The sequence below is a fragment of the Puma concolor genome, chromosome E4, assembly GCF_028749965.1.
Source record: "Puma concolor isolate L17-30 chromosome E4, mPumCon1.1.hap2, whole genome shotgun sequence".
Lineage (NCBI taxonomy): Eukaryota > Metazoa > Chordata > Mammalia > Carnivora > Felidae > Puma > Puma concolor.
The window spans coordinates 21,918,631-21,942,721 of NC_141683.1; the positions used below are offsets into that span (position 1 = coordinate 21,918,631).

General features: G+C 39.2%; 1 long non-coding RNA gene across 8 annotated transcripts in view; it reads left to right on the forward strand.

Moving 5' to 3' along the window:
• The first annotated feature begins 6,101 nt into the window (after window positions 1–6,101).
• LOC147572492 (uncharacterized) overlaps window positions 6,102–24,091 on the forward strand; it is a 165,512-nt gene continuing 147,522 nt past the window's right edge. For 2 of the 8 annotated variants that reach the window (XR_015246101.1, XR_015246104.1), the window contains exon 1: window positions 6,102–6,528. This is a non-coding gene — a long non-coding RNA (uncharacterized LOC147572492). Of the gene's footprint in view, window positions 6,863–24,091 lie in introns of all 8 variants that reach the window. The other 6 variants (XR_015246097.1, XR_015246098.1, XR_015246096.1 and 3 more) reach the window with 5 other exon arrangements.

Consider the following 24,091-nt stretch of genomic DNA (forward strand, 5'->3'; position numbering starts at 1 on the left):
AGAAGCACAAGAGTTTGAGTGGCTTTGGGTTGGTATATATAACAGATTGCATTTAATGACTGGGATTCTTCATCTCCTCTTGTAGGTACACTCTTTGTCATGTAACTTTACAATTTTCTTCCACTGTGGATGGGGTTTTCTGCCATACTCCTTAAGTGGGACTTGTTTCAGTCAACAGGGTGTAGTAAATGGACATAGCAGAAGTTTGAAAAAGTGTTTGCACAATAATGTTTGTTTGCTCTTACTGCTCTGTCATGACCACGAAAACATGCCAGGTTAGCCTACTGGGAATGAGAGGCAAATGGCCCAATGTCTCATCCTCATATTTAGCAGTCAGCTCCCTGCCAGACATGTGGACAAGCTCATCCATGACAAGAAGAACTACTCACTTTCTGATCTGCAGATTTATGAGCCAAATAATGCTCATTCTTTCAAGGAACTGGGACTTAGAGTTGACTAAATAATACTACTATTATGGCAAAACATAACTGATACAATGTAGATCTCAGAAGAGTAGCTGATGGATGCCTATTTTAGGCACAGCTATTTTCAGTTATTTTGTCCTCCTGCTCACCATTCCAATTCTGTAAACAAACACATAAATTGACCCAACTTGGGTCATGTGTGCACACATTGGCTAGAAGAGAGCAGGTCACCTTGTCATTTCCACCAGTCCTTATCCAATGGAGGATGTGCTAAATCTCCTACAAAAGGTAAATGAATATTGATTTGACAAAAATACTTACAAGGGCCCTTACTGAATAACACCGAGTATTTGTTTAAAAAGTGTTTTATGATATTGACAAATATTTAAATGTTAGGGTGTTTATTTATTTATTGTTTTCACAAAGATTTTGTGAGATTTATTTATTTTATTAAATATAATGTATTGTCAAATTGGTTTCCATACAACGCCCAGTGCTCATCCCAACAGGTGCCCTCCTCAATGCCCATCACCCACTTTCCCTCTCGCCCACCCGCCATCAACCCTCAGGTTGTTCTCGGTATTTAAGAGTCTCTTATGGTTTGCCTCCCTCCCTCTCTGCAACTGTTTTGTTTTGTTTTTTTAATGTTAGGGTGTTTAAAAAGAAAAAAAGATTATTTAAGAGCTTGATTAGGAATTCATTTATTCATTCACCAAGTACTTACTGACTTGCTACCATGAATAAGGCACTGTGCAAGGGTTAGAGATACAGAAAAAGCAAGTGTTTGTGTGTGTGTGTGTGTGTGTGTGTGTGTGTGTGTGTGTGTGTGTGTGTCTGTGTTTCTTAGATCATCACCATGTGGAAAGACAGGCAATGAATCCCATGATTATATTGCAGTAGAGTGCTTGAGTTCAAATATGTATGGGGTGAGTGAGAGAAGGGGGTAGGTGGGTCCTACCTCAATGTAGGGGTCTCAAAGAGGAATACAAGAGAAGATAATGCTTTAATTCATCTTGAAGGTGGATGAGAAGATTGTTCCAGACAGTTCATGTGCAAAGGAAAGAAGGAATGAGAGAAAATGGTGAATTGAGGGAATTGTATGTGATATAACCAGGGTGGTTTAAATGGATTGAGAATGAAAGACAGACAATGGCCAGATGGTACAAGACAATGCTTGAAGTGTGAAGGACTTTAGACTTTGTCCAAAGGTGATAGAAAACTATTGAGGAATTTTAAATAAAAGAGTTGTGTGCTCATTTAAAAAAAATTATGATAAAAACCACATAACATAAAATTTACCATCTTAGCCATTTTTGAAGTATACACTTCAGTAGTATTAAGTATATTCACATTGCTGTGAAACAGATCTCTAGCTCCCCTAAAGTGTTTTCCTGTCAGCTTTGGCTACAAGAAAGAGAAATCAAAGTTATAAAGATAAGAGATCCTTGTCAGAGGTCTTATTTAATGTAAACTTCCCTTGTGCCAAATTATTTGAAGGGTGTTTGTTTAGAATCAGTTCTTCAGAGAGAAATATTTTCTTTGTGTGCTTCATTATTTGTAACTTAGTTCACAGTACCTTGAGTAATTCGCTAACAGCATCAAGATGAACAAACATACAAATAGTATGCTCTACTGAAGCATAGTTTAAAAAATTAATTCAGCAAGTATTATATATTTATCTGATTGCTTTGATTGTTTAGCATGCACTTGGCATTGTGCTGTTTTAGAGGCTTCAAAAAAATTCTTTAATATTCATTCTAATGAAAAGCTTAAGACTTTTGGGAAATGTAAAAAAAATCACAAGATACATTAGATAATAGTACCACTGAGAATTACTAGATTAGATGTTAATGTAGAGCTACTACTCTGATAAGGTTGTGCTTGAAAATCATTCTGAGTATATTTATCTAATGGTGTGTCACAAAGGGTCCTGAAACGTGATGACTTAACACAACAAAAATTATTATCTCATGCAGTCCAAGGTCAGAAATCCTAGAGGGGGTTAGCTAGGTGGCTCTGGCTCAGCATTTCTCTTGAGGTTCCAAACTGCCGTGAGGGCTGCAGACATCTCAAGGCTTAACTGGGCTGGAGAATCTAGCCAAGCTGACTCATATCAGGATCAGCCAGTCTCCATTCTTGTATGGCTGTTGGGGGAGGCTTTAGTTCCTCACCACGTAAACCTCCCCAGAGGGCTGTTCACAACATGGCAGCTTGCTTCCCTCAGAGTCAGCCATCTAAGAGGGAAACAGGATGAATGCCCAAGGTGGAAGTCACAGTCTTTCTATAACCTAACTCGAGAGTGACGTATCAGACTAATTCTGGTAAAATGTGTCCAGGACTACACAAGAGGGTGGGTATCAGGAGGCAAGGTTTATTGGGAGCCATTATGGAGGCTGTGGACTACACAGGCAGGTAGATCAGCTGTGCAGAGGAAGAACGGCTAGTCATCTGAGGCAGCTGATGGGCTGTCCTGTATAGCTAATGAAAGGCTTCCAAGATCTTGCCTGCTGGCAGCTGGCCTGTTTATAATGGTCTGCTTGGGGCCCACACGGCTGGCTGACTGAGATAGCCTTCATTTCAAGAATCTTGAGGAGATGTGGGCAGCTTACAGTGGCAAGAAGTCAGAAATATAAGATTTGAACCATCCCTTTGATCTTACCTCTGTCTAGCTACCTACATAGCCTTTAATAAGCCTATTTCATCCCAGCATATGTAGTGAACCCTGGAGATGCAGTGGTGAACAAATAGAAATGATTTTGACCCGTATAAAACTTTCTTTTTTTAACGTTTATTCATTTTTAAGAGACAGAGACAGCGCGCAAGCAGGGGAGGGGCAGAGAGAGAGGGAGACAGAGAATCCGAAGCAGGCTCCAGGCTCTGAGCTGTCAGCACAGAGCCCGATGCGGGGCTCGAACTCACAAACTGCAAGGTCATGACCTGAGCCGAAGTCGGTGCTCAACCGATTGAACCACCCAGGCACCCCGACCGTTATAAAATTTTCAGTATGATAGATGAGATATGTATTAACTAATTTCACAGGTAATCACTTAATTACAATTAGTAATGGCAGCAGTTTTTTTTCAATATATGAAGTTTATTGTCATATTGGTTTCCATACAACACCCAGTGCTCATCCCAAAAGGTGCCCTCCTCAATACCCATCACCCACCTTCCCCTCCCTCCCACCCCACATCAACCAGCAGTTTTGTTTTAAAGTCCATAGAAAGTGTCAGGGCCTCTTCTAGGCATGGACACAAAGTCAGCTTCGAACTCATCTTCAGAGGCCTAAGAATTATGCAACCGTAAAATGAATGGGCAACTGTTACCTTGGGTTTAGAATAAGGTCTTTTTTTGTTGTTTTTTTTTTTTAATTTTGGTAGAGGAGGTAGGTTGCTTGCAAACTGCTGCTTTTGTTGATGTGGTGAGTTCAGAGAAGCCAGCCAGAGTTCTGAGAACAGAACACACGTCATCTCCTATGACCTGATCCTTTGGTTCTCACTATAACTTCAGCATGTTGAACAATAGTGTTTCTGGGAAGACTTACAATTACAGAAATTTGTTTCTTTTTAGGATACATAATCTCTGCTGCCGCCATTAGACACATTCAAAAATAAATTAATGATCCATTAAAGGTGTTGATGCTTGGGCAATTAGTTTATTTAATATTTGATGTGCGTCATATCCTCTAGTTTATTTATATTAAAAAAAACAAACAGTTGAAATTTTCGTCTTCTTTTAGTGCATTAAGCTTTCATCAAGTCTTTTAGGTTAATTGGTCACAGTTTTTGCTTTGTTTCTGTGGTTGTGTCATGATGGTATCTTAAGTTGTCTTTTGATAGAGACACACTTTTTCCTACAATAAATATATAGGAATATTTTTACATGTTGAAATAAATAGGTTTTCCCCATTTTTCTTGAAACACAAAAATGCTTGGTCTGCCTTCCATTCCCCTACACGTGAAGCAAATATATGTAAGAAATAGTTCATTTCTTGGGGCGCCTGGGTGGCGCAGTCGGTTAAGCGTCCGACTTCAGCCAGGTCACGATCTCGCGGTCGGTGAGTTCGAGCCCCGCGTCGGGCTCTGGGCTGATGGCTCGGAGCCTGGAGCCTGTTTCTGATTCTGTGTCTCCCTCTCTCTCTGCCCCTCCCCCGTTCATGCTCTGTCTCTCTCTGTCCCAAAAAATAAAATAAAAAACGTTGAAAAAAAACAATTAAAAAAAAAAAAAAAAGAAATAGTTCATTTCCCTCTGCTCTTGAAAAGAAAAAGTAGCACATCCACACTGATAAATGCAAACTGATATTTGGCCTTGAGTTAAGGCGGCAACATGGAATAGCAGAGACTGTGGCAAACTGGTGAGTGGGCACCGTGTTAAAGGACACAGCTGCTGCTCAGGTTTAGCCCATGTTGCCCTTTGGGAATGTGGGCCCATTGTTGGAAAAGCTTCCAAATTTTCAAGAGACACTGTCACTCCAAATTTTTGTGTGAAATCGCCTGGCATTTATTTATTTATTTATTTTTATTTTTATTTTTTTTAATGTTTATTTATTTTTGAGACAGAGACAGAGTGCAAGTGGGGGAGGGGCAGAGAGAGAGGGAGACACAGAATCCGAAACAGGCTCCAGGCTCTGAGCTGTCAGCACAGAGCCCGATGCGGGGCTCGAACCCACAAACCGTGAGATCATGACCTGAGCCGAAGTCGGACGCTTAACCGATTGAGCCACCCAGGCGCCCTCGCCTGGCATTTAAAGGTCAATCTTATCAGGGGCGCCTGGGTGGCTCAGTCAGTTAATCCTCTGACTTTGGCTCAGGTCATGATCTCACAGTTTGTGGGTTTGAACCCTGTGTTGGGCTCTGTGCTGACAGCTCAGAGCCTGGAGCCTGCTTCAGATTCTGTGTCTCCCTTTCTCTCTGCCCCTCCTCTGCTTGCACTCTGTCTCTCTGTCTCTCAATAATAAATACATGTTAAAAAAAAAAAAAAGATTTAAAGGTTGGTCTTATCGGATATGTCACTTGCAAATATCTTCTCTCATTCCATAGGTTGCCTCTTAGTTTTGTTGATTGTTTCCTTCACTCTGCAGAAGCATTTTATTTTGATGAAGTCCCAATAGTTCATTTTTGCTTTTGTTTCCCTGGCCTCAGGAGACGTATCTAGAAAGAAGTTGCTGTGGCCGATGTCAAAGATGTTACTGCCTGTGTTCTCCTCTAAGATTTCGATCGTTTCCTGTCTCATATTTAGGTCTTTCATCTATTTTGAATTTAGTTTTGTGTACGGTGTAAGAAAGTGGTCCAGTTTCATTCTTTTACACGTTGTTGTTCAGGTTTCCCAAAACCATCTGTTGAAGACTGTTTTTTCCCATTAGCTAGTCTTTCCTGCTTTGTCAAAGATTAATTGACCATATAGTTGTGGGTTTATTTCTGGGTTTTCTATTCTGTTACTATTGATCTATGTGTCTGTTGTTGTGCCAGTATCATACTGTCTTGATTACTACAGTTTTGTAATATAACTTGAAGTCCAGAATGGTGATGCCCCCGGCTTTGCTTCTTTTTCAAGACTGCTTTGACTATTCGAGGTCTTTTGTGGTTCCATACACATTTTAGAATTGTTTGTTTTAGTTCTATGAAAAATGCCATTGGTATTAAAATCAAAACTTAAAAAAAGAGTGCCTTCTCTAATAAAAAGTAAACGAATAAAGGTCAGTCTTAGACAAACAATGAAACACTGTTTAGGCCAAACAAAATTGATCGGAGGCTGAGTTTAAGTTGGGAGCTGCCACATGCTGGGGCTTAATGGTATGTGGAACAGACACCCAGGGTTCCAGCACCGTGTGCTGTGTGGGAGAATGAGAGCCACGCCGGCCAAGCAGAACCATACCTGGGGCACTTCCACAGTCTGCCGGACACCACAGAAGCACAGGCAGGCAGTCAACCTTGTGGGCCCAGCCCTCTGTTGAGGGAGAAGTGACACTGTGGCGGGCCACTCGGACTCCACTGTGCTCTGCACTTGGAAGCAAATGCCTTTGGACTGGCTGGATTCCTGCGTGCCTGGATCATGCAGGGAAACCTCAAGAAGGAGATGGCAGGCTTCCTTTTTTATAATGCTGGTGGGTTCTGGACAGTTCAGTGGAGGGACTGAGAGAGGCCTATGTTTAGATCTGATATTGGTGAAGCAGGCCACAAATGTTACCGGTGCTGAGGAGTGGGGAGAAGGCATAACAGAAGGAGGTAACCTAGTCTAGGGGTCAGGAAAGCCTCCCCAAGAAAATCTGAACAGTGAGTGGTAGTTAGCCAGGCAAAGGGCAGCAAAAGAGATGTCCAGGTAGAGGAACTAGCCTATGAGCTGGCCCTGAGGTGGGAAGGATCATTGTGCTTTGGAGGAAATTGAAAATATGCAGAAAAGGACAGCGATTCTTCTGAAGCTGGAGCCACACTGTAAAGGTAAAATGGTAATGATATGGGGCACCTGGGTGGCTCAGTCGGTGAAGTCTGACTTTGGCTTAGGTCTTAATCTCCTGGTTTGTGGGTTCGAGCCCTGCGTCGGGCTCTGTGCTGACAGCTCAAAGCCTGGAGCCTGCTTCTGATTCTATCTCCCTCTCTCTCTGCCCCTGCCCACTTGCACTCTGTCACTGTCTCTCTCAAAAATAAGAAAAACAAAACATTAACAAAATTTTTTTTAAGTTATAATGTTGTAGGTGTTGTAATAGTTTTGACCTTTAGTCCCAAGACTGATGTCAAATAGGAGGATGGCATGATCAGATCAGTGGGTTTTTTAAAGTAGACTTTTTGTTGAAGTATAACATGTAAAGAAAAGAGTGCAAATCATAAGCATGCGGTGTAATGAAATTTTACAAAGTAAACACTGTCATGAATGAAACTAGTACCCAGATCGAGAAACAGAAGTAGTAGTACCTAGAAATCCTTTTTCCAGTTGTTACCTACCCCAATGCTACTCCCAACATCAGAAATTGGTTTTGCCTAAACATCCTAGACGGTTTTTTTCCCCAAAGAAGACATACAGATGGCCAAAAGGTACATGAAAATGTGCTCAACATCACTCATCATCAAGGAAATACAATTCTAAACCACAGTGAAATGTCACCTCATACCTGTTAGAATGGCTTTTATCAAAAAGGTAAGGTATCACAAGTGTTGGCGAGGATGTGGATTAAAGGAAACCCTGTGTACCGCTTGTGGGAATGTAAACTGGTTTAGTCACCGTGGAAAACAGTATGGTGGTTCCTCGTAAAATTAAAAATAGAACTACCATGTGATCCAGAAATTTCACTCCTAGTTATATACCCAAAGGAAATGAAAATAGGATATTGAAGAATTACATGCACTTCCATGTTTATTGCAGCATTATTCAGAATAACCAAAATATGGAAACAACCCAAGTGTCTGTCAACAGATGAATGGATAAAGAAAATGTGATATATATAGAAATCTTGCCATTTGTGACAACATAGATGGATCTTGAGGGTGTTATGCTAAGTGAAATAAGTTGGAGTAAGATGAATGCTGTATGACCTAACTTATATGTGAAATTAAAAAGAAAAAAAGTCAAACTTATAGAAACAGAGAGTAGAATAGTGGTTACCAGGGACTTAGGGGTGAGAGATGGGGAGATGCTGTTCAAAGAGTGTAAGCCTTCAATTCTAAGATGAGTAAGTTCTGGGGATCTAATGCACAGCCTGGTGACTATAGTTAGCAATACTGTATTACATACTTGAATTTGCTAAGTATTCTCACCACAGGGCACCTGGGTGGCTCAGTCAGTTAAGCATCCAACTTCAGCTCAGGTCATGATCTTGCAGTTCGTGAGTTTGAGTCCCACGTCAGGCTTTGTGCTGACAGCTTGTTTCAGATTCTGTGTCTCCCTTTCTTTCTGCCCCTCCCCTGCTCATGGTCTCTCCTGCAAAAATAAATAAACATTAAAAAAATTTAAAAAAACCAACATTCTCACCATATACACATACATGCATGCACACACGCATACGCTCACACATATACAATAACTCTGAGGTAATAGATGTGTGAATTGACTTCGTCATGATAATCATTTCACAAAGTATATATGAAATTGTCATATTGTACACTTTAAATCTATACAATTTTATCTGTCAGTTATGCCTCAATAAAGCTGGAGGAAAAGAACAAAGTGGCTTTGCCTAATTTTGAGCTTTACATATGTGGAATTATAAATATGTACTTCTTTGTGTCGATTTACTTCAGTCAATATAATGTCTCTGAGATCCATCCATACTGCTGTGTCTACATGTAGCTCATTCTACTTTCTATGCTCTGTAGAATTCCAGTGTACTCTTTCTACTGATACGGACTTTTGGGTTGTATATGGTTTGATACTATTACAAATAATGATGCAAGGAATGATCTTGTACCTGTCTTTTGGTGAACATAGCATATGGATGCATTTCTGTTGATTGATGTTTTATTTTTTTTTTATTTTTTATTTTTTTTTAATTTTTTTTTTTTCAACGTTTATTTATTTTTGGGACAGAGAGAGACAGAGCATGAACGGGGGAGGGGCAGAGAGAGAGGGAGACACAGAATCGGAAACAGGCTCCAGGCTCTGAGCCATCAGCTCAGAGCGCGACGCGGGGCTCGAACTCACGGACCGCGAGATCTTGACCTGGCTGAGGTCGGACGCTTAACCGACTGCGCCACCCAGGCACCCCTGATTGATGTTTTAAAGAGAACATTGTGCTTCTGTGGTAGCATGAAATCGAGGGAAGGCAAGAGTAGATGTGGAGAGAAATGGAGAATGTCTTGCAGTGGTCCAAGTACCGAGGTGGGGGTAGCTTGGACAAAGGTGTTGGCAGTGAAGATGACAGATTGATGGGTGACAGATTGATGGATCCTGGAGCTTGTCACAACTTAGTTACTGATCATATATAGAGGATGAAATAAGGGCAAATGTCAGTAGTACCTTCAATGCTTCTGAGTTGTTTAATGTGGAAATTGATATTTGATTCATCATTAAGGCATTCTGGTTTTACTGACTTGGAAGCCATTTGTAGAAGTGTATGAGTTATCATTGCCTGAGTTCAAAACTTTGATTTAAAAAAGCAATGATTTTAGAAAGTCATCTAAAACAAAGCATAATTATTTGCATGCAATTTTTACAAAAAAAAAAAAAACCCTGATTGCTGTAGTCTTAAGCTTGCAGAATACATACTTATATATTATCCTTAAAGTGGTTTTAAATGTACTCGTTTGCAATATTCCAATTAAAAAATGTTCACCTTTAAAAAGATGTAGATGGGTAGGGAGTAGATTTCCATTCCTAAGAGAATTACTGCACTTTTCACTTCTGTCATGGCTTGATAGAGATTGAATTATATCACTTGATGGCTGGATATTGTGTAAAATGAACCGTTCTCAATTCCATTTCTTATAGGCCAACACCTTCACATCCCTCAATTGCTGTTTCAATAGCTACTTTATTGGTAGTCTTAGCATAGGGGCTAAAGCAGACTGAGCATAACCCCAACCATTGATTTATTTGGATACAGGCTAAGAAGTTTAAGTAGACAATGGTGTGGGAACTTCCAGCACCTCAATTGTTGAAACGAGGATTTTGTTTTACAGCATCAAACTACATGTGGTGCCTCACTAAAAGTCAGGTTAATAAGAAATGATATGTGTTGCAAAGACTCCTGGAGTCTCATTTAATGATTAATTTGTTTCTCTTTCCTTTCCCTTTTTAAATTACAGGACATTGTATGTGGAAAAGGAAAATAGTTCAATATAAGGACAACTGTAACCTTTGCTTTAGGTATCAATGATTTTATTCCTTTATTATGGTACTGTCTTTGGACAAATTCTAGTTTTCCTCATCTATAAGTTCTGCAGATGGTTGTGGCTTAATTTCATGGCATGTGCTATATTTATTCTTTTTCATTAGTATGTTTTTAATCTGTGACATGTCACTTCTGGCCTTTGCTCTGCCCTTGAGATCCTTCTGTTCTATTCCCTGTGTTTCTTTTCACTGACGGGACTCACTGGGCAAAGCACTGGGTGCCAAGGAAGATATGAGTCATAGAGAACCTGATTTTTGCCTTCATGTTCTCCAGGTTTAAATATGGTTCACATAGAAAGTCGGAGTAGTGTTGTTTTTTTTAACTTTTATTGTCTTCATTTACACAAGGCCTGATCAAATGTGCACTATGCTGTTTTCATGGGTGTGGCCCACAGTTCACTCCACTGCAAGGCATGAGTCACAAACCTAAGCAATAATTCCAGCTGGGTGGCTTTTTTTTTTTTTTTTTTTTGCCATCTAATCTTTTGACAGGTCTCAAAGACTCTGTAAGCCTTGGTTTCCCCATCTGTAAAATTAGAATAGTAATATCAGTTCTAGTGACCAGATGAAGTTGTTGTGAGGGACAAATGAGACACCAAGAAATACTTGAAAAATTGAGATGTGCTATATGAATGTACCATGAAATTGATATTTTATAATGATCAGTTGTACTTGTTAAATTGTTGTTTTGACTGCTTGCAACAGAGACTCAAATTAACAGCACCTTGAAAAAGATGGAATTTTATGTCTCTCTCATGAAATGATGTGATATGCACAGTCATCAGGGGCTCAATCTTTTTTTATCTTGTTGTTCCACCATCTGTAGATTTTTGTTCTCATTTGCAAGGTCCAAGGTGGTTCATCACTTTGTCTAAATTCCAGCTGGCAGTGGGAATGAAGCAAAAAGAATGGAAGAAGGTATCTTTTCTCTTTAAAAGCCACATACCACTTCCTTTCATATACTATTCACAGTGCAAAGGGGGCCACCCTCAGCTGCACGGGAGGCTGAGAACTTAACCTGCCTAGCTGAAAATTATAGGCACTATCACCAGAAAAGAAGATGGAACAAAAAGATATTGGGATACATCTCTAAATTTCTGCCACATGAATTGAGAAGAAGAATAATGGAGTGAACTTTAAAAGGTGTATTATAGAACAACCCTGTCAAATACATAATTTCTAAATCTCTAGTAGCCACATTACAAAGTAAAGTTAATTTTCATAATATGCTATATTCTGTATATTTTCCACTCCACATCCCACCAGAAGTAGCTCTTAGTCAGAATAAGAATTTGAGAACAGTAGATATAAGAATACAAGTGGTTTCACAGAATCATGAGGGAGCTCTGTATTCACACACAAGATCAAGTAAGTCAGGCATAGGTTATTTGGGAAAGAGACATATGGAGATGTGTTTTCAAATGTAGATCCAAAGAGGAGACAGGATGGCTGTGTGGTCCTTATTTAAAGCTTCAGAGCATTGGTCCAGTCATTGATTATTGCTCATCCAAAGAGCAGATAAAAGTCCATGTTGGCAGGTGCTTGGTTTCATAGCATCCAGCTGGGGAGTGGTTGGTTTTTTAAATTGTTATTATTTTTAATATTTATTTATTTATTTATTTATTTATTTATTTATTTATTTATTTATTAAATTTACATCCAAGTTAGTTAGCTTATAGTGCAATAATGATTTCAGGAGTAGAATCCAGTGATTCATCCCCTACATATAACACCCAGTGCTCATCTCAACAAGTGTCCTCCTTAATACCCCTTGCCCATTTAGCCCACCCCCCAACCCACAACCCCTCCAACAACCCTCAGTTTGTTCTCTATATTTAAGAGTCTCTTATGTTTTGTCCCCCTCCCTGTTTTTATATTATTTTTGCTTCCCTTCCCTTGTTCATCTGGTTTGTATCTTAAATTCCACCCATGAAAAAAGTTGAAATGATATTTGCCTTTCTCTGAGTAATTTTGCTTAACATAATGCACTCTAGTTCCATCTACGTTGTTGCAAATGGCAAGATTTCATTCTTTTTGAGGGCAGAGTAATACTCCATTGTATATATATGCCACATCTTCATCTATTCATCTGTCGATAGACTTTGGGCTCTTTCCATACTTTGGCTATTGTTTATAGTGCTGCTGTAAGCATTGGGGTGCATGTGCCCCTTTGAAACAGCACACCTGTATCCTTTGGATAAATACAAAGATGCAATTGGTGCAATAGGGTAGTTTTATTTTTAATTTTTTGATGAATCTCCATACAGTTTTCCAGAGTGGCTGTACCAGTTTGCATTCCCACCAGCAGTGTAAAAGAGTTCCTCTTTCTCTGCATCCTCGCCACATTTGTCGTTGCCTGGGTTGTTCATTTTAGCCATTCTAACAGGTATGAGGTGGTATCTCATTGTGGTTTTGATCTGTATTTCCCTGATGATGAGTGAGGTTGAGCATTTTTTCATATGCCTGTTAACCATCTGGATGTTTTCTTTGGAAAAGTTTGTATTCATACCCTTTGCCCATTTCCTCACTGGATTATTTGTTTTTTTGGGTGTTGAGTTTAATAAGTTCTTTATAGATTTTGGATACTAGCCCTTTATCTGATATGTCGTTTGCAAATATCTCCTCCTATTCTGTCAGTTGCCTTTTAGTTTTGTTGATTGTTTCCTTCACCGTGCAGAAACATGTTATCTTGATGAGGTCCCAATAGTTCATTTTTGTTTTGTTTCCCTTGCCTCTGGAGACATGTTGAGTAAGAAGTTGCTGCGGCCAAGGTGAAAGGGGTTTTTGCCTGCTTTCTCCTCTAGGATTTTGATGGCTTTTAGTCTTATGTTTAGGTCTTCCATCCATTTTGAGTTTATTTTTGTGTACGGTGTAAGAAAGTGGTCCAGGTTCATTCTTCTGCATGTCGCTGTCCAGTTTTCCCAACACCATTTGCTGAAGAGACTGTCTTTATTCCATTGGATATTCTTTCCTGCTTTGTCAAAGATTAGTTGGCCATACATTTATGGGTCCATTTATAGGTTTTCTATTCTGTTCCATTGATCTAAGTGTCTGTTTTTGTGCCAGTACCATACTATCTTGATGATTACAGCATTGTAATACAGCTTAAAGTCTGGAATTGTGATGCCTCCAGCTTGGCTTTATTTTTCAGGATTGCTTTGGCTATTTGGGGTCTTTTCTGGTTCCATACAGATTTTAGGATTGTTTGTTCCAGCTCTGTAAAGAATGCTCGTGTTATTTTGATAGGGATTGCATTGAATATGTAGATTGCCTTGAGTAGTATCGACATTTTAACAATATTTGTTTCAGGAGTGGTGGTTCTAAGAGAAAGTCCAGCTGTTAGGAGTGCTGGGCTACTTTCACTCCAGATTTACCTAGAAGGGAACAAAGAAGGGGTGACTGGGTGGCTCAGTTGGTTGAGCATCTAAATTGATTTCAGTTCAGGTCATGGTCCCAAGATTGTGGGATCAAGCCTTGCATCAGGCTCTGCACTGAGTGTGGAGCCTGCTTAAGATTCCCAGTCTCTCTCCTCTCTTTCTCCCTCTGCCCCTCTCCCCTGCTTGCACATGCTCTCTTTCTCTCTCTCTCAAAAAAGAAGGGAACAAAGCAGAAGCCCTGTTACTAAGTCTCATAATTCAGGGTGGGGACCTAGGAACCAAGGCCAGAACTTAACCAGACACAAGAAAGTTCCAATTGCCAGATGATATTTCCAAGATTAGGGACAGTAATAGTACCATGGTTTGTTGTGGGGCAGAAATCTGTTGATATGGATTAAGGAGCTTCATTTGGTCAAGTTTGAGGGCATACTGGGACAAAAATCTATCATTCTTACATGAAATCAATGTAAGTAATAAGAACTGAGTAGTAATATTAGAGAACAAATAGCACTAACACATTGTTAAAATCTAAAGAACAGTGTCCTAATAAGGTTCTCCTACCCCAAACTTCCAAAATAAACACTAGGATCTGGGCTCCTCAAGGTGCAATGTGCAATTAGGTGGAGGTCCTGGGTTCTTGTTAAGGATTTGATTGAGATAAATAGGCCTGATGTACATAAAACATGATCTGGAGCAGTGGTTCTTAACTCTGGCTATGCATTAGAATCACCTAGGGGAGCTTTTAAATTTCCTGATGTACCAGCCTTATCACAGACTAATTAATACCAAAATCTCTGGGGAGTTGGTCCAAGCAGCAGTTGGTTTTTAAGCTCCCGGGTGATTCAAAATATACAACCAAGGTTGTATACCATTCTTCTAGAAGAATTTACCAGTTAAGACATGGAGTATTGGGAGCAATGGCCAAATGGAATTAGATCTAGAATGGGGAATAAGGTGGTAGATGATTAAGAATTTGTTATACCACTAAAAGTGAATAGTTCAGATTAAGGGAAGGGGATATTACATCATTAGAAAGTCAGTTTATAGCCAAAAATAGGTAGATGCCATGCTTCCCTATTATTCTGGCTTCTTGGAATTTCTTAATGAAATTTCTAGATGCCTTCGCTGTAATGTTTGTTTGCTGTAATGTTTGCCAATAAGACCAACTGTGTTTGTTATATCATTGAGGGAAAGGCATTTTTCTTTCTTTCTTTCTTTCTTTCTTTCTTTCTTTCTTTCTTTCTTTCTTTCCCTCTTTTTTTAATTTTATTTTTTATTTTTTAAAATTTACATAGAAATTAGTTAGCATATAGGGCAACAATGATTTCAGGAGTAGATTCCTTAGTGCCCCTTACCCATTTAGCCCATCCCCCCCTCCCACAACCCCTCCAGTAACTCTCAGTTTGTTCACCATATTTATGAGTCTCTTCTGTTTTGTCCCCCTCCCTGTTTTTATATTATTTTTGTTTCCCTTCCCTTATGTTCATCTGTTCTGTCTCTTAAAGTCCTCATATGAGTGAAGTCATATGATACTTGTCTTTCTCTGATTAATTTCACTTAGCATAATACCCTCCAGTTCCATCCACGTAGTTGCAAATGGCAAGATTTCATTCTTTTTGATTGTCGAGTAATACTCCATTGTATATATATATACCACATTTTCTTAATCCATTCATCCATCGATGGACATTTGGGCTCTTTCCATACTTTGGCTATTGTTGATAGTGCTGCTATAAACATGGGGGTACATGTGTCCCTTTGAAACAGCACACCTGTATCCCGTGGATAAATGCCTAGTAGTGCAATTGCTGGGTCGTAGGGTAGTTCTATTTTTAGTTTTTTGAGGAACCTCCATACTGTTTTCCAGAGTGGCTGCACCAGCTTGCATTGCCATCTTTCTTTTTTAAAATGTTTATTTATTTATTTATTTTGAGAGAGAGCAAGAGAGCGAAATTGCACACAAGTAGGAGAGGGGCAGAAAGAGAGGAAGAGAAAGAGAGCCCCAAGCAGGCTCTGTGCTGTTGGGGCTCCATCTCATGAACCATGAGATCATAACCTGAGCTAAAATCAAGAGTCTGATACTTAACTGACTGAGACACCTAGGTGCCTGAGGGAAAGGTTTCTTGTCTTGTCTTGTCTTCTCTTGTTTTGTCTTCTCTTGTTTTCCCTTCTCTTCTCTCTTCTCTTCATTTCTTTTCTTTTTTAAACATTAAAAAATGTGTATTTATTTTTTGAGAGAGAGAGAGAGAGAGAGCACAAGCAGGGGAGGGGCAGAGAGTGAGGCAACACAGAATCCAAAGCAGGCTCCAGGCTCTGAGCTGTCAGCACAGAGCCTGACGCGGGGCTCGAACTCATGAACCATGAGATCATGACCTGAGCCAAAGTCAGATGCTTAACCAACTGAGACACCTAGGTGCCTCAAAAGATATTTTTTAAATTAGCTTGTTTTATGAAATGCTCTTCTTTGTGAGAAGGAAGATTCCAGTGGAATATAAAGATAGATAAAATGAGACAGCTTGGACTAATTTGTTGCTGATCAGTCACAGTTACTTGAATTCTGAATGCTCTTTCACTGACTTCATTGTATTTTGAAGTGAGGGGCTCCTGGGTGGCTCAGTTGATTAAGACTCTGACTCTTGATTTCTGCTCAGGTCATGATCTTACGATTATAGGATCAAGCCCCACATGGGGCTCTGTGCTGAGCATGGAACCTGCTTAAGATTCTCTCTCCCTGTCTCTGCCCCTACCCCACTTTCTCTCTCTCTCAAAAAAAAAAAGAATAACAAAAATATTTTCAAGTGAGGTATGCAATGTATGTGAAATGAGATCAATATGGTAAGAAATTGTTGATATTTTGCCTTGACATAACCTTGATTTGCTTCATTCATTCATTCATTCATTCAGTTAGTCAGTTCCTTGACTAACTCATCCTGAATCCCTTATCCCATCTTAGAGTGCTGTGCTGAGCATTATAAGAACCATGAAGAAGACAAAGATGAGCAAGGCTCTCCTTGCCCTTAAGAAGCTGGTAGAAGAGAGAGAAAATAGAGAATTATTAAACAGTATAGAAGAATAGTCATAGAGATACACATTAAAAGTGGGGCAGGGAATCTATGAAGGCTTCTTGGAAGAAATGTCAGCTTTAGTATAAAAGGATAGTTAAGATTAACCTTGAAGCTACCAAAGAGAAGGCCATTTCAGAGACAGAGGCAGATTTACCTTTTGAGTCATTCTATTTTAGGTTCAGGAGAAAATTGCTGAGCATTGGTTATATGCACAGAAGAGTAATTTATGACTTCCATCAGTGTTGGGATCACATATGAATTTATAATACCGTAGACAAATGGAGTCAGAGAGTTACTGTTCAGAGTTTATATGTTCTGAGATATGTTTGTTATTAGTATTATATATATACATATATATGTATATATGTATATATATGTATATTTTAATGTTTTATGTACAGAATAGAGCTTTCTAGGTAGTTCCAGATACATTTTAATAATAATAACAATAATAATAATAATAATAATAATAAACACTTAATGAGTGCTTACTACATGCAGGCTCTATTCTCAGTACTTTATAAGCATTAATTAATTTAATCCTCACACCCAGCCTATGATATACATGAAACACTTAGAACACAAAGCAGTAATATAGCTTGTTCAAGGTCATCTATTAATGAGAAAATCCAGAATTTGAACCAAGGCAGAATTTTACTGTTGACTCTCATCAACAGTCTTAAAGCTTCCATGAAGAATAATAGAGCATAAATCGGAAAGTATTAAAACATTGAGTTTTAATATTTCTCTGGGTGATAATATTGCCATTCATCTTTTCTGACAATGATAAATGCATGGATAAAGCTTGATTGGGAAGGAAGTCTTTCACTGGAAAAAAAAAAAACTGAAGAGAAAGCACATTCAAACCAATTTTAAAGTAGCATTTGAGGCGCTGAGAGGAGAGCTGTCTCTTAACACAATGCTCCTCAAACTGCCTGTCACAAGAAACTTCCAAAAGGAATGCGTGGGGGAGGGGGCAGAGGGGACACAGAAAACCTGTGGTCACTCTAACTCCTTTACCAAATAAAAAATGGATTTTGAGAGCTACAGCATATCAGACGCTTGTCAAAATATCAGCCCAGGAGAAAGCTTGCCAAGAAGGAACTTGACAGACTGCATGCTTGGGGGAGCGCAGGAAGCAGACGTTGTCACGCACGAGCATGCAGACAATTACAACAGAGACTAAAACAAAGTATTTCACTTGAAGAAATTCTAATAATAATAAAGAAAATTCAGTGTGTGTCAGTACACTACATTATCTCCCAAAGGGAATGATGCTATCAACTATTAGACATATTTACCCATCACAATTAATTTTGAAGGAAAAGATGTTCCAAGACTGTCTTGTTACAAGTTATGAGGCATAGCATTTAGCCTAAATCCTATTTGTTTGCATCAGTTTCACACTGGTTTCAATTCATTCTGAAAGACTTCACTTTAGTGAGGAAAAAGCATATGGCAGTAAAAATTCACAATCCCTCTTATGTAATTCTGAAATCTAAAATTCTCTGTAGGGGCACCTCTGTAGGGGTGCCTGGTTCAGTCAGTAGAGGCTATGACTCTTGTTCTTGAGGTTTTGAGTTCAGACCCCACATTGGGTGCAGAGATTACTTAAAAACTAATAAATTCAAAAATAAAATAAAATTCTCTGTAAAGTGATATTTTTAAAAATAAGTCTGGCATCACAATGCATTTGGATATAGAAGTGCCTGGCTGGCTCAGTCAGTCAAGCTTCTTACTCTTGATTTCCATTCAGGTTATGATCTCAGGGTTTGTGAGTTTGAGCCCCATGCTGGCAGCGCAGTCGGCTTGGGATTCTTTCCCTCTCTCTCTCTGCCCCTCCCCTCTCTCTCTCTCTCTCTCTCTCTCTCAAAATAATTAAACTAAAAAAAATGCATTTGAATATAGAATCTGACCTGACCTGACATGAGATTATGTATGTTTTTATTTATCACATTCAGTGTGAATATTCATATATTTTGTAGCAAAATGAGTTTAATTCTGTGGTCCTTTTCCAAACTCCATTGTGGGTGTTACATAATAAATTGTGTACATACCATATTACTTCTCTAAAATCCAAAAAATTCTGAATTCTCTTGTGCATCTGGCCCTGTGGCTTTTCAATGAAGTATTGTAGACATGTACTGGCAAACTGAATGAACTGTGAACTTATTTTTTTTTTTTTAATTTTTTTTTAACCTTTTATTTTATTTTTGAGACAGAGGGAGACAGAGCATGAATGGGGGAGGGGCAGAGAGAGAGGGAGACACAGAATCGGAAACAGGCTCCAGGCTCTGAGCCATCAGCCCAGAGCCCGACGCGGGGCTCGAACTCCCGGACCGCGAGATCGTGACCTGGCTGAAGTCGGACGCTTAACCGACTGCGCCACCCAGGCGCCCCTGAACTTATTTTTAATTTGGATTATATTCATTTTATTCTCCTAGTTGCTTTGAGAAGAAACATTATTTATCAAGAGTTAAGTCTTTATGGAGCAGTCAATATTTAGTGTTTATGAATCATTCTTATTAACAAAGCAAGATAAAGTGCTAACTTTTTTAACATTGTTTCACAGAAAAATTGAGTTTTTCTTTTCTGAAGGCAGTTGAGTTAAAACTGAGATAGGTCAGGGCGCCTGGGTGGCTCAGTCAGTTGAGCGTCCGACTTCGGCTCAGGTTGTGATCTCGCGCAGTCTGTGAGTTTGAGCCCCGTGTCGGGCTCTGGGCTGACAGCTCAGAGCCTGGAGCCTGCTTCGGATTCTGTGTCTCCCTTCCTCTCTCTCTGGCCCTCCCCCGCTCATGCTCTGTCTTTCTCTCTATCAAAAATAAATAAACATTAAAAAAAAAATTAAACTGAGATAGTTTCAAATCATTAGTGGTTGTAGATATGAAAAGATTAGATACTTGTTAAAACAAATTTCTCAAACACATATATTTGCTACTACACAGCACAGTTTAAGTCTTAAAAAGGAAACCAGTAGAAAGACAAAAAGGACTGTTTCAAAGGGTAAAGTATGGGCAGATATACAATGTCCTGGAGAGTTTCAATAAAACTGGTAAATTACATACGCATTTGGTTACTATTTAACAGATCAAATAGGCTATCATACTTTAAAAGTCAATTTTCTTTAAGGTTTTAAAGTTTTATTGCATGTGCCAGATAAGCAGCTATAAAGTGATTGTACACTTAGCAGTTTTAGATTTTTGGCTAAACCTACAAAAGGAGGAAAGACTGGTGTGAACTGTGAACTCTGACATGGCACAAAGGACTTGCCCAACACTGTGCTGAGAGATTTGACCAAATTTTAACCTGGGTTCCACCTGCACTAGACTCTGTTCCTAATGATGACCCCAACTCCCGTGCTGAGTTTTGCTTAAGAAAACACAATGCTGCCAAACCACAATGTGCCCATTCTCTCCACCTACCTTACCAACCATTTTCATTAGTTCTCCACTTACCCCCCATTCTGTAATTTTCCATCTACCCCCTTGTCCCTCTTTTGTTCCTCCCTTTTCAAGACCCTACATGCCCTTTTTTGTTCCCTCAGGCACCTTTGCCTTAGAGTAGAGCTCAGTTTATATGGAGTCTCCTCTACTGTAGTAGTCTGAATAGCATCTGTCCTGCTGCCTTGAATAAGTGTCCAGCACAGTTTTGCTTTGACACTGGTTTCTGGTCTGGTGTAGAAGGACTTTGGAAGTCATCACTCTATCCTAACAAGTAAGAGTCTGGATAGAATGAAAAATCAGCATCTCTTCTTACATCTGTCAGAAAATTGAGGTCACAGGACAAACCATTGCCCCCTAAATGGCAGAGGCAGAAAAGTAGATAGTCACACTTACTGAAGCAGAAACCCATGAGCAGAAGCTTTCATGGGAACCAGTGTTGGAATAGGAAATCTGAACTGAAACTGATGAATCCCTGGAGGCTTAGTGTGGACAGGTCTGAGAATTAAAACCTCCAGTCTTAGGAAGACCCCATATTTTTATAAATTTTATTTCCAGGAGCCTGACCAAGTTCTCTCAGTGAAGATTGGAGAAAAGTCCTATTCTGTTTCAGAGGGAGGAGAAAAGTAATCATTTTGAAACATGCATTCTTTTCTTAATAAATCTTGCTGTCAAGAGAAACTATTTTACTGGAGCCTAAAATACTGGTGGGGATGCAAAATAGTACAGCCACTTTGGGAGAGTGTTTGGTGGTTTCTTACAAAACTAAACATACTTTTATCCAGCAACCGTGTTCTCTGTTATTTACGCAGAGAAGTCAAAAATATTTCCACCTGAAAATCTGCACATGGATGTTTATAGCGGCTTTGTTCATAATTGCCCAAACTTGAAAGCAATCTTTATTTATTTCTGCTTCCTTTCTTTATGGAGATTTGAGTTTCCGACCTCCATCCTTTACTTTTTCTCTGAAGAATTTCTTTTACTATTTCTCACAAGGCGGGTCTACTGGCAGCAAGTTCAGTTTTTGTTTTTCTGATATGGTGTAATTATTCACTTTTTTTCCCCCAGCGAACATCCATCTCCAGACATAGTTAACAGAATGTTTTTTCTTATGATTAAGAACGTTTACGATTTTAGCAACTTTCAAATATGCAATGCAGTATTATTAATTCCACTTGCCACGCTGTGCATGGCATCCCCACGACTTACCTATTATATAACTGGAAGTTTGTACCTTTTGATCACCTTCACCTGTGTCGTCTACCCTTCGCCTCCACTTCAGCAAGCACCAATCTGTTCTTCGTATCTATGAGCTTGTTTTTTTAAATCTACACATAAGTATGATCAGATGGTATTTGTCTTTCTCTGTCCAACTTATTTCACTTAGCATAATGCCCTCAAGATCCATTCATGTTGTTGCAAATGGCAAGATTTCTTTTCTTTTTTTAAACATTTATTTATTTTTGAGAGACAGAAAGAGACAGAGCATGAGTGGAGGAGGAGCACAGAGAGAGGGAGACACAGAATGGGAAGCAAGTTCCAGGCTCTGAGCTGTCAGCACAGAGCCTGACGTGGGGCTCCAACTCACAAACAGTAAGATCATGACCTGAGCTGAAGTCGGATGCTCAACCTACTGAACCACCCAGGCACCCCTCTTTTCTTTTTTTCAATGGCTGAATAATACACGATTGTATATATCTTTGCTATATATAAATAATGTTGCAGTGAACATGGGAGTGCAGGTATCTTTTCAAGTTAGTGTTTTTGTTTCTCTTGGTAAGTGGAATTGCTGGATTATATTGTAGTTCTATTTTCAATTTTTTGAGGAACATCCACACTGACTTCCATAATGGCTGCATCAGTTTACATTTCTACCAACAGTGCATGAGGGTTCCCCTTTCTCTGAATCCTCACCAACACTTGTTATTTCTTGTCTTTTTCATGATAGCCATTCCAATTGTTGTGAGGTGATATATCCTTGTGGTCTTGATTTACACTATCATTCACTTTATGGGGTGCCTGGGTGGCTCAGTCGGTTGGGTGTCTGACTTCGGCTCACGTCATAATATCACAGTGAGTGAGTTCAAGCCCCGCATCAGGCTCTGTGCTGACAGCTTGGATCCTGGAGCCTGCTTTGGATTCTGTGTCTCCCTCTCTCACTGTTCCTTCCCCACTAGCACTCTGTCTCTCCCAAAAATAAACATTAAAAAAATTACATTATCATTTGCTTTTGAAGGATAATTTTGCTGGTAAAATTATAGTTTGATGGTTCTCTTCTTTTCCTACTTTAAATATTTCATTCTATTGATTTCATGCTTGCATGATTTCTGAGGAGAAGTTTGATGTAATTCCTATCTTTATACCTTCATAGATAAGGAGTTTTGTTTTACTGGTTTCTTTCAAGATTTTCTCTGCTTTGTCGTTCTGTGATTTGAATTTTTATACCCACATGTAGAGTTTTTGCTATTTATCCTGCTTGCTATTCTCCCAGCTTCTTGGATTTGTGGTTTGGTGTTTGTTATTAATATTAGAAAATTTTCAGCTATTATTACTTTAAATATTTCTTCTGACCCATTCTCTTTTTCTTTTCCTTATGATGTTCCCATTACACATATGCTATAACTTTTCTAATTGTCCCACACTATTTGAAAATTATATTCTTTTTAAAAAAATTCTTTCTCTGGGCGCCTGGGTGGCGCAGTCGGTTAAGCGTCCGACTTCAGCCAGGTCACGATCTCGCGGTCCGTGGGTTCGAGCCCCGCGTCGGGCTCTGGGCTGATGGCTCAGAGCCTGGAGCCTGTTTCCGATTCTGTGTCTCCCTCTCTCTCTGCCCCTCCCCCATTCATGCTCTGTCTCTCTCTGTCCCAAAAATAAAAATTAAAAACGTTGAAAAAAAAATTTAAAAAAATTCTTTCTCTTTATGTGTCAGTTCAAGTTGAACTGAATAGGAAGTTTCTATTAAACAGATGGAAGTTTCTATTGACATATCTTCAAGTTCACTTATTCTTTCCTTGGCCATGTCCAGTTTACTGATAAGCCCATCAGCGACATTCTTCATTTCTGTTGCAGGGCTTGTGACTTCTAGAATTTGCTTTTGATTCTTTCTTAGAGTTTCCATCTCTCTCTCTGCTACATTACCATTCTATTTTTGCATTTTGTTTACTTTTTTTCCATTAGAGCCTTAACATATTAATCACAGGAAATTATATTGCTGATTATTCAAAAATCTGTGCCATATTCAAATCTTATTTGGATGCTTGTTTTGTCTCTTCATATATATTTTTTAGACTTTTAACATGTGTTGTAATTTTTTGATGAAAGCCACACTTAATGTGTCAGGTTAATAGAAGCTGAGATAAATAGGCCTCGCACATGGAGTTTTATGTTACTCTGGCTAGGAGCTGGAGTATGTTAGATGTTTGCTATAGCTATAGTTTCTGGTAGTGCCCTTATGGTTTTCTTCCTCTGTTGTCTTTGGGTTTCCCTAAGAACTGTTTCTCAGATAGAGTCTGTCTTGTAGCCATATCAATTGAAATTCACTATTATTATACTAGAGCCCTGCTGATGTGATGATAAGGTGGGTAGGAGGAGAAATGTTTTTAATCTTATGATTAAATCTCAATCTTTTAGTGTGCCTAAGTTTCTGGGCTGTGACCTTCATAGGTGTTTCTTAGCGTTTTTTTTCTCCCTTTAGGTGAAATTGGAAAATAAGGCTCCCAGATAGATGAAGCTCTGATAAAGTAGTTTCTCTTGAATAGAAAGCCTTTGCTATGCAGAATATTCTGGATTTATTAAAATGGATACTTTCCCCCTGCCCCTGCCTGAAATAATAGGATTTTTTCCTTAAGACTTTCACTATGAGAATCTGTTGAGTTCCTGGAAGTAAAACCCACAAAACACTGGGCCCCCACAAATTTGTCGCTCATAAACCTAATCCACACTCTTCCTCCAGCAATTGGTCAAAA